General features: G+C 37.4%; 1 long non-coding RNA gene across 1 annotated transcript in view; it reads left to right on the top strand.

Moving 5' to 3' along the window:
* LOC144577506 (uncharacterized) overlaps positions 1–16,549 on the top strand; it is a 42,608-nt gene that overhangs the window by 1,871 nt on the left and 24,188 nt on the right. The window lies entirely within an intron of this gene.

The raw sequence follows: 16,549 nt of genomic DNA, 5'->3' as shown, positions 1-16,549 counted from the left end.
TATTTGGGTAATTACCCACTCCCATTATTCCACACAGGGTCTGGATTTTCAATTTTACCTTCCAGTCAGATGAAAGATTCTTGGACTGGTATGTGAGTTCCGCATCTTCTTTTTAAAACTATTTAGACAGTGTTCAACTTACAAAGAAATTCCCACTACTTCTTCTGTGTGAAAGAAGGGCACATAGGAGAAAATTTCCTCGTAAGTTTAGAGAAACTCTGATAGTTGAGAGGAAATGCTGAAGTTTCTCTCAACTGGCAGACTTTTCTGAACTGTCTGAATCCCTGTCTGCTGTGAGAAGAGAATTTCAAAATGTGCTGGTGCTCTTGAAGAGCTCCTGGTTCCAAAGTGAGGAAAGGGAAGAAGTTTAAGACCTATATGTATCCATTAGAAATGGTTTTTTGCAGTTAAACTAAAAACGTTAATAAAAAATATATATTTGTTGCCTTAGCAAGAAATTCAAGAGGAGGTCTGAGAGAAAGCCCCCAATTTAGCAATTAGGAACCCAGAATGAGAATAGGTTCAGCGGAGTTCAGTAGAATGGTCAAGGTAGAGACCATGTTGCAATGGGTTGTCTGGGAACAAGCAGTGTATTTTTGTTTTAAGTACAAATAAATGCTCTCCTCTAGGCTTTACAAACTTTTAACTTAAAAGACAGACAAATGGCCAAAAAATACATTTTAAAAATGCTCAACATCACGAATCAGTAGAGAAATGAAAATCAAAACCACAACGAGGTGTTATCTCAGCCCCTATTACCAAAAAGATAAAAAAACTAATGACAGCTGGCAAGGATGCAGAGAAGCAGAAACACTTATGTGTGGTTGGTAGGACTTAAACTAGCAAAAGCCACTGCAATAAACACTATGCAGTTCCTCAAAAAATTGCAAATAGGGCTACCACATAATCCAGCAATCCCACTTCAGGGCATTTATCCAAAGGAAAGAAAGTCAGTGTAACAAAAAGACCGCTGCACTCCCGTTTTTATTACAGCACTATTCACAATAGCCAAGATATGGAATCAACCTAGGGTTTTCTTTTTTTCTAAAAATTTTTTCTTCTAACTGATCAGGTAGAAAAAGGAATCAACCTAGGGTCGAACAACAGATGACTGGATAAAGAAAATGTGATATATACACACAATAGAATACTATCAGCCATTAAAAAAAATGTTTAATTGCACTTACAGTTTCACATGGCTGGGGAGGCCTCAGAACCATGGCAGGAGGCAAAACGCTCTTCTTACATGGCGGTGGCAAGAGAAAATGAGGAGGAAGCAAAAATGGAAACCATTGATAAACCTATCAGATTTTGTAAGACTTATTCTCTATCACAAGAATATCAAGGAAAGACTGCCCCCCATGATTCAGTTATCTTCCCCTGGGTTCCTCCCACAACATGTGGAAATTCCGGGAGATACAATTCAAGTTGAGATTTGAATGGGGACATGGCCAAACCACATCATATATATATATATAAAACATTTTATGGATGGAACTGGAGGACATTTTGTTAAGTGAAATAAGCCAGGAACAGAAAGTTAAACACCGTTATATGTGGAAGCTTAAGAGAAGTTGACCTCATAGAAATAAAAAGTAGAACATAGAACAACAGAGGCTGAGAAGGATAGGGGGAAAGGGATTGGGGTAGGAATAGATTTGTTAAAGGATACAAAATTATAGCTAGACAGGAAAACTAAGTTATAGTATTCTATAGCACTGTAGGATAACTATAGTTAATAATAATATAAAGGTTCAAATAGCTAGAAGGAGGATGTTGAATGTTTCTAACACAAACAATGATAAATATTTGAAATGAAGGGTATGCTAATTACCCCAATCTTATTATGCATCGTATGTATTGTCATATCACTTCATATTCCATAAATATGTATGATTATCCATTTAAAAATTTTTTTTGGAGTCTATTGTATTTATTCCAGGGATCTGCATTAGGAGAAGGGAGTATGATATATAAATTATGCATTCTGTGGTCACCCATTGTTCTAGGGCCTTCAACCTTTCCTAGTCCTGGATAAGTTGCCATGGTCTACCCTTGAAGACCACTTCCTCTGCCTTCTTCTCTTGACCTTGTCGGGCTTTAACCTCTTCTTTCTTCCTCTGCTATTTTTAAAGGAATATTTCACGTCCTATGACTCATTCATGATTATTTGAATGATATTTAATGCTTTTTTATATTGCATCTTCTTCTGATACTCACTACCTTTCTTCTTTTTGTCTTAGATTTGCTGATTAGGAAACATTTGTATTAAACTTTCTCATTGCAAATGTATTTCAAATCAAACCATCCTCATATTTTATCTTCTTTAAAAAAAGATTTTAGGTACATAGAATTCATGACTTGTAATCTTTGATTCCATGATACATTGTCAGTATTGGTACATCTGTGGCTTTCTTACATTTAGTTAGTTTTTAATAAGCAATCTGAAACTCACATCTTAATCAAGAACTGGAAATTCATAATAATTTACATCTTATTGCTAAATTCTACTTTTGATAATGGGTTTTCCCATTATTTTACATAGGGGAATAAATCTTTTCATTAACCAAATTGTACTAAATTCTGGACATTAGAATATTACATAGATTTTAATTTGCTATGGGATATGGAAAGTGTGTAGTTGAAAAACTATTTACTTAAGTGTATCAATTTCACTTTTGCATTTTCTTCTTGTATAGTGTTCCTAATATTTCTTTCTTTTTTATTAATTGCATTTTAGGTTTTGGGGTACATGTGAAGAACATGCAAGATAGTTGCATAGGTACACACGTGGCAATGTGATTTGCTGCCTTCCTCCCCTTCACCTATATCTGGCATTTCTTCCCTTGCTATGTCTCCCCAAATCCCCACACCCCGCTGTCCCTCCCCTATTTCCCAACAGACCCCAGTGTGTAGTGCTCCCCTCCCTGTGTCCATGTGTTCTCATTGTTCAACACCCGCCTATGAGTGAGAACATGCAGTATTTCATTTTATGTTCTTGTATCAGTTGGCTGAGAATGATGTTCTCCAGCTTCATCCATGTCCCTTCAAAAGACACTAACTCATCATTTTTGATTGCTGCATAATATTCCATGGTGTATATGTGCCACATTTTCCCTAAAAAATAGGGGGAAAAACTTAGTTTTAGAAGGAAAAAAAGATAGAATTTGGGAGAGTCCCAGAGATAAGAAATATTTCCCAAAAGGTGTCTACAGATACTACTAAACATCACAGAAGATTAAAAAGAGAATAAATTACTTTATTGTAAAGTAATTTAGAAATATAGTGAGTAAACAAAGGTAAGCAGATTTCTTTTTATTATTGCAGAACTTTTTAGCACCTTTAACAAGCTACCTGTGAGTTCTAAATATTTTAAAGAAAGTTAACAGTATATGAATGGCTCAAATTTTTTTGAGAAAAAAGAAAGGAAGAAAAAGAAAGAAAAGAAAAAAAGAATAAAAGAAAGAAAGACGAAGAGAAAGAGGGAGAGAGAAAGGGAATCTTGCTCTATTGCCCAGGCTAGAATGCAGTCTAAAAATGGGTATTAAAAACCTCTTTTATGCCACTAAATGTGCTTAACAATGGAGACAGGAAGGAATAAGGGAGGAAAATAACAAATAAGCAGCCAACCGATATTTCATTTAAACCTGTGAAATGCTATGCAATTGCTGAGGAGTGATTTACTTCCAATTTTGGGGTCACTTTTGGAATAGGTGTGATGTGATACTGAGAAAAATGTATGTTTTGTGGATCTAGGGTGGAGAGTTTTGTGAATGTTTATTAAGTTTACTTATTTCAGGTCTGAGTTCAAGTCCTGGATATCCTTGTCAATTTTCTGTCTCATTGATCTGTCTAATACTGACAATGGGGTGTTAAAGTCTCCCACTGTTATTATGTGGGAGTCTAAGTCTCTTTTAAGTCATTAAGAACTTGCCTTATTTGCAAATCAAAACCACATTGAGATACCATCTCATGCCAGTTAGAATGAAGACCATTAAAAAATCTGGAGACAACAGATGCTGGAGAGGATGTGGAGAAATAGGAACACTTTTACACTTCTGGTGGGAGTGTAAATTAATTCAACCATTGTGGAAGACAGTGTGGCACTTCCTCAAGGACCTAGAAATAGAAATTCCATTTGACCCAGCAATCCCATTACTGGGATATCCAAAGGACTATAAATCATTCTACTATAAGGACACATGCACATGAATGTTCATTGTAGCACTGTTTACAATAGCAAAGACCTGGAACCAACCCAAATGCCCATCGATGATAGACTGGACTGGGAAAATGTGGCACATATACACCATGCAATATTATGCAGCAATAAAAAATGATGAGTTCGTGTCCTTTGTAGGGACATGGATGAATCTGAAGAACATCATTCTCAGCAAACTGACACAAGAACAGAAAATGAAATACTGCATATTCTCACTCATAGGCAGGTGATGAACAATGAGAACACATGGACACAGGGAAGGGAGCACTACACACTGGGGTCTATTGGGGGGAACAGGGGAGGGACAGCAGTGGGGGGAGCTGGGGAGGGATAGCATGGGAAGAAATGCCAAATGTGGATGAAGGGGAGGAATGTAGCAAAACACACTGCCACGTGTGTACCTATGCAACTATCTTGCATGTTCTGCACATGTACCCCCAAAACCTAAAATGCAATAAAAAAATAAAATTTAATTTTAAAAAAAAAAAGAACTTGCCTTATGTATCTCGGTGCTCCTGTATTGGGGATTGTTAGCTCTTCTTGTTGCATTGATCCTTGAATGGCTCAAATTTATTTGATAAAATGATTCTTTTTTCCACTGAGTACCTCCTAAAACTAGTGTTTAAAAAGACAAACTATGGAAAACATCACTTAAAGAATAGAGAATACCATTTTATAAGCCAGGCAAAGGGAGAGATTAAAGAAGCATTAAATAAAGGGATACCTGATGGGAGAAGGGTTCAGAAACTATACAAAGGGATGTGTCAAAAGTAAACAGGTGGAGGCTGGAAGGGTGCTTCTTCCTCAGCTGTCTGAGAGACATAAAGAAAGGAAGAGTAAAAGGTGTCAGCACATCTACACAGAGCAAAGGGAGTTGAGAGAATTCACAGGGGAAGACTTCATTTTTTTCAGAAAAGAAAAGGTTAATGTGTATAAAGAGCAAAGGGCAGGGCTGACTAAGGGAAAGAGAAACATAAAGCTATCAGGGCCTGGGAATGGGCACCAGGAAGAAGAAATAAGTGGAGAAAGGGAGGTGGGATAGTATTAGTTTCAAAATGTGCTGTTAGTAACTGTCAAGATTGTAATTATACATAATCTTAGACCTAAAATTTTATTTTAATGGCATTTACCCCATATGTATACTTGTATAGGTCTGTAATTATATGTTCTGGGATGTTTATTAAAACACTATTTACAGTAGCAGAAAATTTTTTTAAACATCTACATGTAAATTACTTGAGGATAGTTAAATTAGGCCACATTCTTGTATCAAAACAGTAGATAGGCAGACAATAAGAATATACTGACTTGGAAAGATGTCCAAGATAATTTATTAAGTGAAAAAAATCAAGTTATAGAACAATATGTATAATATGAACCCATGCAAAATGTGTATGTGTATGTGTGTGTGTGTGTGCGCGCCTGCACACATGCATACAAATGTCTGGTGGTTACATGTTTAAGTAGATGGTTCTAGGCTATAGTTTTGGCAGAACTCAGGCTAGAAAGGAAGAATAAATTTTTACCTTTTGCTTCATATCCTTCTGTTTGGACTATTTTACAGTGAACATGTACTGCATTTGTAGCTTTTACAGTTTGTTCCTTCCTGGACCTACACTCTGGAGACCCTCCTCCTTCCCTCCTGCTGCATGACTTTGTCTCCCAGCTCCCAAGAATCAAGGGCAGGCTGTACTCTCCTGCTGTGACTCAGGACCTCCTAGACCTCAGGACCTCATGAAAGACAGAGTTCACTTAGATTTACTGATAATTTCACTTTGTGACTTCACTTTGTGGCCAATCCTTTCTGGCTCTCTGATCTTCAGACCACAAATGTCATCCAGCTCTACATTTGATCCCAATTCTACAGCAGACTAGAAAGGGCATGCTGGGACAATGACAAAACATTAATTTGGGGGGGAGGAAACAAGCTTTTGTTTCCAATAAATAACATGGAATGAATTCCTGGGAACATTAGTGTGTTTCTAAGTCCAGCCTGATCACAGAAGACTAAAAACTCATTAAAAATACTGACTTGGAAATTATTTTTATAGAAGCATGATTTTACCTGAAATTCCCTATTATTATTTCTTCTCTGAACTCAAAATTCTTCTCCCATTTTTATTTTATTTTAAAGGAGAAATTCATTATCCGACATTCACCTTTCAGAAAATCCAGTTAAACTTTGCTTACAATAAATAGTGCAGATATTTCTTACAACCACTAGGGGTCAGACTACTACATTAATAGAAGTCAAACCCAACTTGAAACTTGGTATTAATTGGTTGCAGATCAGGCTAACATTCTCCTGCATAAAAACAGAAAACTGACCATTAAAATTAAACATTTGATAAAGGAGATAATGAGAAAGAGTGAATCTGACGAGAGGCTCAGAAAGTTGAAAGTGGATCGTATATAATAAATATAGTAAAGAAATTTCATCCTTAATAAAAATTTCAGTTATTCACTTGCTCATTCTAGTTGGCAAGATATTACACCAATCTTAATGGGCTCAGATCAGAGGATTAATCATTGAACTGGGCAAATTCTAAGAGCAGAAACAACTAAAATCATGAAATTGTCAGCAAAAAAGAAGAAATCCTCATTTATAAAGGATAAACCGCATGACTAACAGAGGATTTAGATGAATGGCAGAAACATTTTTCCAATGGATTTGAGCCATAGTAACAATAAATCTGAGTCATCTCATAGCAGTGAGTGTGTTCAGGAGTGTGGGAAGAGGGCAGCGCTGAACTGGGCCTCTGATCCACTCCCAGCCCTGCCACAAATTGACCCTGTGGTCCTGAACAAGCTCCTTCTCTTCTCTTGGTCTCAAAATGTCTTTAGTAAGATTATATGATATATAAAAAATCTCCAGGCCTTAAAATTAAAGATGTATCTAACACTGTTTTATAAAACATAAGAAAATGAGGGAAAACCTTGTAAGATTTAAGTTTTAACAAAACTTTTTTAAATGAGTGTATTCTCTCTCAAGATATATTATTACAATTTTTTCTTTTAATGGAACAAACTGAGATCGTAGGACATATCTAGTGTCAGACAAAGTAACAAACCCAAAATCAAATTTTATTTACATTTTTAATGATAGTATTTTAAATAATCAAGTGTATATGTAAAAATATAGGCAAGTTATTCCCTGGAATGACAAACAAATTAAAAAAGTGGTTTCTGTTATAGGTGGGGTAGAATTAAATGGATATGGATAGTGCGGATATAAGAATATAAGGTTCATTTTTTCATATATTGTTTTGATATTTTTTGTGATTGTATTACATGAATGCATTACATCTTTTAAATTTTGAATATATCCATTCATTACCTATTCAAATTTTTACAAAATTAATTTTAAAACTTTATATATAGAACAAAAATGTGGGCCAATACAAAAATAAACACAAGTGAAAATGAAAATCTTCGATGATGTGAATGGGGGTTAGAAATGACACAGGGATATTTGTTGCTAACGTAAGTTGGCAATACAACAGTGATACTCTGTTTTAAATGGGCTACGTCAAAATACCACAGCCAAATTGGCTATGTCTTAATGGTTGTATCTAAAGATTTTATTTGGCAAATTTTTCACCTGTGCCCCAAACCCTCAGTGAGCTGCTTATACCTCATATGACACTAAATCAGGAGAAGGAAGAAGTTCCCCCTCCCCTTTCTTCTTTACATACACACATGCATGCACATGCATGCACACACTGGCATGTGTGTCAGTGAATATTAATGTATGCAAATAAGCAATGGGGAGGATCACAAATTGGTTCTGCAAATTGGTTTTGCAAATTGGTTCTGCAAACTGCTAACCTGACTCACAGCCTTCTCAACATACAGGTCTAATGCAATTTCTACCAAAATTCCAGCAACATAATTTATAGATACAGACAAGATTATTATAAAATTTATATGGTAAGGCAAAGGAGCTAGAATAGATAAAACCATTTTGATTAAGAATAAAGCAAGAAGAACTACGTTATTTCAAATTATATAGCTATAGTAATCAAGACTATATCGCACAGGTGATAAAACAGATACATAAATCAATGGAACATAATGGAAACCCAAAATAGACCCATACAAATATGTATAGTTTATTTTTCACTGAGATGCAAAAGCAATTCAATGGAGTAATGATAACTTTTCACCAATGGTGTTGAAACAACTGGACCTCCATAAGCCAAAAGGAAGAACGTGGGCCTAAGCTTCACACATTAAATTAAAATTAACTCAAAAAGTATTAGCCTGAGCAACATAGTGAAACCTCATCTCTAAAAAAAAAAATACAAAAAAATTAACCAACCATTGTGACATGGGTCTGTGGTCCCAGCTACTCAGGAGGCTGAGGTGGGAGGATGGCTTCAGCGAAGGAAGTCGAGGCTATACACCAGCCTGGGTGCAAGACCCTGTCTCAAAAAAAAAAAAGTATTAAAGATTTAAGTAAAAATTTTAAACTAGATAACTTTTAGAAATAAAGTAATAAGATAACTGTTCAGAATCTAAGACTAGGTAAAGAATGTTTAGATTTGACACCAAAACCATGATCCATAAAGGAAAACATTGATAAATTGGATTCCATCAAAATTTAACTTTTGCTCCATGAAAGATTCTATTGAAAGAATGAAGAGACAAGCTGCAGATTAGGAGAAAATATTTTCAAAAAATATATCTGGTAAAGGACTAGGATCTAGCATACATAAGCTATTCGAAAGACTTAATAATGAAAAATCCAATTAGAAAATGAGCAAATGACATAGACAGACATACTAATGAAGAGGGTATACAGATGGTAAATAAGTACATTATAAGACATTTCACATCATTATCTGGCAGGGAAATGTAAATTAAAACTACAATGATATATCATTACATACCTATTAGAATGGCTAAAATAAAAAATTGTGACAACACCAAATGCTGACAAGGAAGTGTGGAAACTAGATTACTCACAATCGCTGGTAGGAATGTAAAGTGCCACAGACACTCTGGAGATTATTTTGGCAGCTTCTTAGAACACTAAATGTGCAACTGTCATACAACCCAGGAATTGCACTCTCCAGCATTTAGCCAGAGTATGGAGGGGAAAAAACTTCCATCTGTACAAAAACCTATACATGGATGTTTTTAGCTACTTTATGCTGGGAACAGGTCTGAAGCCTGGCATAAACAGGCCTTAAAGAAACTGACCACAAACAAAATATTTATAGCACTGTGACACACTTGTGATGGCAGTGATGCACATTGCTGGAGGTTATTGGTTTACTAGAGAGGGCAAAAAATACCTGATCTTCCCCAGGGCAGAAGACTGTGTAAGGAGTTTCTGAACCACAACAATAGCACAAGCGACCTGTGCCTTAATGACACATTCCAGATGCAGTAGATAAACGTGCCAGAGCCTGTTTCTTGCCACTAGTAAAGAATGTTTTGTTCCCTGTGAAGAATGCTTTTTCTTCACAGAAATAATCAGTTGAATGACGATTATCACTTGCTTGCTGTCAATAAATGTGTGGGTCAAACTCTGTTCGAGGCTCTCAGCTGAGAATGCTGTAGCCCCCTGTCGTCCCACCTCTTGCACTCTGTCTCTGTGTCTGTTTCTTAATTTCTTCAGCACCGCCTGAGTTGGGGTCTCCACGACCGATATGGCCTTGGAAACTTTATTTGTGATAGCCTAAAACTAAGTATAGCCCAGATGTCCTTCTGTGAGTGAACAGTTATACAAAATCTGGTATGTCCATACATGCAATACTACTCAGCAAAAAAAAAAAAAGGAGTGAACTATTGATACATGCAACAACTTGAACAAAATCTCCAGAGAATTATGGTGAGCCCAGAAAACCAGTCCCCAAAAGAACAGGTACTGTCTGAGCCCACTTATATAACATTCTTGAAATAACAAAATAATAGAAATGAAGAACAGGTTAGTGATTGTCTGGGGCTAAGAATGAGGTTGAGAATTGGTGAGGAAGAAGGAAGAATGCTATAAAAGAATGCTACAAGAATCTTTGTGATGAAAATTCTCCACATCTTGGCTGTTTCTTGAAGTCTTCTAATTTGTGGTACTTTGTTACAGGTGGCCCTAGGAAACTAATACAGTTATTCTTTTTTTTTTTTATTTAATGTTTTAAAAATATAGAAACCATTATTAACTCCCAGGTCATACAAAAAAACAGGTAGTAGGCTGGGTTTGGCCTGTAGGCAACTGACCCCCCACCTCAAAACATCAACTTGCAAAGTAATGCCCATACAGTCTAAGTTTTAGCCCCATACTACTAAATTTTAAGAATTTCAACCTCAAGGAATTCACCAAGATGGCCAAATAAGAAGAGCTCCTGAGCGCAGTTCCTAACAAGAGCAATGCAGAAGGCAAGTGATTGCCACATTTCCAACCGAGGTACCAGGTTCATATCAATGGGTCTGGTTGGACAGTGGGTGTAGACCAAGGAGGGCAAACCGAGGCAGGGTGGGGTGCTGCCTCACCCAGGAAGTGCAACCGGCCAGAAGAACCCTCCTCTACCCAACAGAGGCCATTGGGGACTTTTCCAGACACTCCAGCACTATGCGTCAGATACTGCACTTCTCCCATGGCCTATACAGCCCATGGACCAGGAGATTTCCACTGGACCGACAAACACCACAGATTTCCAGCACAAACCTGAGTGGCCATTTCAGCTGGAGCACCAGGTTTTTAGCACAAATTTGGGTGACCGTTTTGGCTGGTGCCTGAAACATCTGCAGAGTCTCCCACTCCCCTGAAATAAGGGGAGCTGAAGGCAGGGAGCCAAGTGATCTGGTTGGTGGATCCCACCTCCACAAAGACCAGCAAACTGAAACCCACTGGCTTGAGAGTTTCGCAGCCAGCACAGCAGTTTGAGCTCAACCCAAGATGGTCAAGCTGAGTGGGGGGAAGGGTGTCTACCATTGCCAAGGCAGCTCCAACCTTACCTATGTAAACAAAAGCATGAGAAAGTTTACACAGCAACTACACAGAGCCTGCAGCAGCTCAGCAGCACCTCTGCAGGCAGACTATAACTAGACTCCTTCCTTTCAGAGATGCTGGGCAGGTCATCTCTGAAAAAAGGCAGCAGCATGTCAGGGACTTATAAATAAAACTCTACCTTCCTAGGACAGATCACCTGGGAAAAAGGGCAGTTGTGAGTGCTGCTGCAGCAGACTTAGATGTCTCTGCCCAGCAGCTCTAAAAGGAGCAACAGAGTTCCCAGCACAACACTTGAGCTGCCTCCTCAAGTGGCTCCCTAACGCCCACATATCAGAAAAGACACATTATACAGGAGAGCTCTGGCTGACATCTGGCAGGTACCCTTCTGGGACAAAGCTACCAGAGCAGGCAGCAATTCTTGCTGTTCTGCAGCCCCCATGGGTGATTCTCAAGCAAGCAGGGTCTGGAGTGGACCTCCAGCAGTCTTGCAGGAGAAGGGCCTGACTGTTAGAAGGAAAACTAACAAACAGAGAGAAATAGCTTCAACATCAATAGAAAGGATGTCCACTCAGAGACCCCATCTGAAAGTCACCAACTTCAAAGACCAAAGTAGACAAAACCACAAAGATGGAAAAAAACCAGCAAAAAAAAAGATGAAATCACCCAAAACCAGAAAGTCTCTCCTCCTCCAAGAGATCACAACTCCTCAACAGCAAGGGAACAAAACCGGATGGAGAATGAGTTTGAAAATTGACAGAAGCAGACTTCAGAAGGTGGGTAATAACAAACTTCTCTGAGGTAAAGGAACATATTCTAACCAAATGCAAGGAAACTAAGAACCTTGAAAAAAGGTTAGATGAAATTCTAACTAGAATAACCAGCTTATGGAAGAACATAAATGACTTGATGGAGCTGAAAAACACAGCACAAGAATTTCACAAAGTATATACAAGTTTCAATACCCAAATTGATAAAGCAGAAAAAAGGATATCAGAGATTGAAGATTAACTCAATGAAATAAAATGAGAAGGCAAGAAAAGAGAAAAAAAGAGGGAAAAGAAATGAACAACACTTCCATGAAATATGAGATTATGTGACTAGACCTTCTCTTCATTTGATCGGTGTACCTGAATGTGATAGGGAGAATGAATCCAAGTTGAAAAACACTCTTCAGGATACTATCGAGGAGAACTTCCATGACCTAGCAAAGCAGGCCAACATCCAAATGCAGGAAATACAGAAAACACCACAAAGATATTCCTCAAGAAGAGCAACCCCAAGGCACGTAACCATCAGATTCACCAGGGTTGAAATGAAGGAAAAAATGCTAAGGGCAGCCAGAGAGAAAGGTGGGGTTACCCACAAAGGGAAGCCTGTCAGACTCACAGTGGATCTCTCGGCAGAAACCCTATAAGCCAGAAGAGAGTGGGGACCAATATTCAACATCCTTAAAGAAAAGAACTTTCAACCCAGAATTTCATATCCAGCCAAACTAAATTTCATAAGTGAAAGAGAAATAAAATACTTTACAGGCAAGCAATTGCTGACAGAGTTCATCACCACCAGGCCTGCCTTACAAGAGCTCCTTAAGGAAGCACTAAACACGGAAAGAACCAACCAGTCCCAGCAACTACAAAAACCTACCAAATTGTAAAGACCATTAACACAATGAAGAAACTGCATCAATTAACAGGCAAAACAACCAGCTAGTATCAAAATGGCAGGATCAAATTCATACATAACAATATTAACCTTAAATGTAAACAAACTAAATGCCCAATCAAGACAAGACTGGCAAATTGGATAAAAGGTCAAGACCCATCGGTGCGCTGTATTCAGGAGATGCATCACAACGTGCAAACACACACATAGACTCAAAATACAGAGATGAAAGAAGATTTACCAAGCAAATGGAGAGTTAAAAAAAGCAGGAGTTGCAATCCTATTTCTTACAAAACAGACTTTAAACCAGCAAAGATCTAAAGAGACAAAGAAGGGCATTACATACTGGTAAAATGATCAATGCAATAAGAAGAGCTAACTATCCTAAATATAGATGCACCTAATACAGGAGCCACCAAATACATAAAGCAAGTTCTTAATGACCTACAAAGAGACTTAGACTCCCACACAATAATAGTGGGAGACTTTAACACTCCACTGTCAATATTAGACAGACCAATGAGACAGAAAATTAACAAGGATATCCAGGACTTGAACACAGATCTGGACCAAGTGGACCTAATAGACATCTACAGAACTCTCCACCCCAAATCCACAGAATACACATTCTTCTCAGCACCACGTTGCACATACTCTAAAATTGACCACATAATTGAAAGTAAACCACTCCTCAGCAAATGCAAAAGAACGGAAATCATTAACAGTGTCTCAGACCACAGTGCAATCAAATTAGAACTCAGGATGAAGAAACTCACTCAAAACTGCACAATTACATGGAAACTGAACAACCTGCTCCTGAATGACTACTGGACAAATAACAAAATGAAGGCAGAAATAAAGATGCTCTTCAAAACCAATGAGAACAAAAACACAACATACCAGAATCTCTGGGACACATTTAAAGAAGTGTCTAGAGGGAAATTTATTAGCACTAAATGTCCACATGAGAAGTGAGGAAAGATCTAAAATCAACACCTATCATCATAATTAAAAAAACTAGAAGAGCAAGATCAAACAAATTCAAAAGCTAGCAGAAAACAAGAAATAACTAAGATCAGAGCAGAACTTGAAGGAGATAGAGACACAAAAAGACCTTTCAACAAATCAATAAATCCAGGAGCTCGTTTTTCAAAAAGAACAAAACAGACCACTCACCAGACTAATAAAAAAGAAAAGAGAAAAATTGAATAGATGCAATAAAAAAATAATAAAGGAAATATCACTGTCGATTCCAAAAAATACAAACTACCATCAGCGATTACTACAAACAACTCTATGCACATAAACCAGTAAATCTAGAGAAATGGATAAATTCCTGGACACTTATGCCTTCCCAAGACTAAACCAAGAAGAAGTTGAATCCCTGAATAGACCAATAACAAGGTCTGAAGTTGAGGCAGCAAATAATCACCTACCAACCAAAACAAGTCCAGGTCTGGACAGGTTCACAGCCTAATTCTACCAGACATACAAAGAAGAGTTGGTATCATTCCTTCCAAAACTATTCCAAACAATACAAAAAGGGGGAACCCTCCCTAACTACTTTTATGAGACCAACATCATTCTGATACCAAAACCTGCCAGAGACACAACTGAAAAAGGAAATTTCAGGCCAATAACCATGATGAAGATCAATGCAAGAATCTTCAATAAAATACTGGCAAACCAAATGCAACAGCACTTCAAAAAGCTTATCCATCACGATCAAGTAGGCTTCATCCCAAGGATGCAAGGCTGATTCAACATACCCAAGTCTATAAATGTAATTCACCACATAAACAGAACCAAAGACAAAAACTACATGATTATCTCAACAGATGCAGAAAAGGCCTTCAACAAAATTCAACAGTCCTTTATGCTAAAAACCCTCAATAAACTAGGTACTGATGGAATGTATCTCAAAATAATAAAAGCTATTTACAACAGACCCATAGTGAATATCATACTGAATAGGCAAAAACTGGAAGCATTCCCTTTGAAAACTGGCACTAGACAAGGGTACCCTCTCTCACCCTTCCTATTCAACATAGTATTGGAAGTTTTAGCCAGAGCAGTCAGGCAAGAAAAAGTAATAATGTGAATTCAATTAGGAAAAGAGGAAGTTAAATTGTCTCTATTTGCAGACAACATGATTGTTTATGTAAAGAATCCCATCACCTCAGCCCAAAATCTCCCTAAGATGATAAGCAACTTCAGCAACGTCTCAGGATACAAAATCAATGTGCAAAAATCACAAGCATTCCTATACACCAATAACAGACTAAATAAAACAGAGCCAAATCTTGAGCAAACTCCCATTCACAATTGCCACAAAGAGAATAAAATACCCAGGAACACAACTAACAAAGGATGTGAAGGACCTCTTCAAGGAGAACTACAAACCACTATTCAAGTAAATAAGAGAGGATACAAACAGATGGAAAACATTCCATGTTCATGATTCAGCAGAATCAATATCATGAAAATGACCATGCTGCCTAAAATCATTTATAGAATCAATCCTATCCCATCAAGCTACCATTGACCTTCTTTGAAGAACTGGAAATAACCACCTTAAACTTCATATGGAATCAAAAGAGAACCTGCATAGCCAAGAAAATCCTAAGCAAAAAGAACAAAGCTGGAGGCATCATGCTACCTGACTTCAAACTATACTACAAGCCTACATAATCAAAACAGCATGATACTGGTACCAAAACAGAGATATAGACCAATGGAACAGAACATAGGCCTTAGAGGTAACATCACACATCTAAAACAATCTGATCTTTGACAAACCTGACAAAAACAATCAATGGGGAAAGGATTCCCTGTTTAATAAATGGTGTTGGGAAAACTGGCTAGCCATGTGCAGAAAGCTGAAACTGGACCCCTGCCTTACACCTTATACAAACTCAAGTCCAGATGGATTAAAGATTTAAACATGAGACCTAACACCATAAAAACCCTAGAAGAAAACCTACGCAATAACATTCAGGATATAGGCATGGGCAAAGACTTCATGACTAAAACATCAAAACCAATGGCAACAAAAGCCACAATAAACAACTGGGATCTAATTAAATTTAAGAGCTTCTGTACAGCAAAAGAAACTATCATTAGAGTAAACTAGCAACCAACGGTATGGGAAAAGAAAATTTTGCAAGCTACCCATCTGACAAAGGGCTAATATCCAGAATCTACAAAAAATTAAAACAAATGTACAAGAAATAAACAAAAAACCCCATCAAAAAGTGGGCAAAGGATATGAACACTTTTCAAAAGAAGACATGTATGCAGCCAACAAACATATGAAAAAATGCTCATCATCACTGATCAATAGAGAAATGCAAATCAAAACCACATTGAGATACCATCTCATGCCAGTTAGAATGGTGATCATTAAAAAATCTGGAGACAACAGATGCTGGAGAGGATGTGGACAAATAGGAACACTTTTACACTGTTGGTGGGAGTCTAAATTAGTTCAACCATTGTGGAAGACAGTGTGGCAATTCCTCAAGGATCTAGAAATAGAAATATTATTTGATCCAGCAATCCCATTATTGGATATATACCCTAAGGATTATAAATTGATCTATTATAAAGTTGCATGCATATGTTTTGTTCATTGCAGCACTGTTCACAATAGCAAAGACCTGGAACCAACCCAAATGTCCATCAATGATAGACTGGATAAAGAAAATGTG

This window comes from Callithrix jacchus, chromosome 8 (genome assembly GCF_049354715.1).
Source record: "Callithrix jacchus isolate 240 chromosome 8, calJac240_pri, whole genome shotgun sequence".
NCBI lineage: Eukaryota > Metazoa > Chordata > Mammalia > Primates > Cebidae > Callithrix > Callithrix jacchus.
Note: the sequence above shows the minus strand (reverse complement) of the source record. Positions and strands in the feature narration are given on the sequence as shown.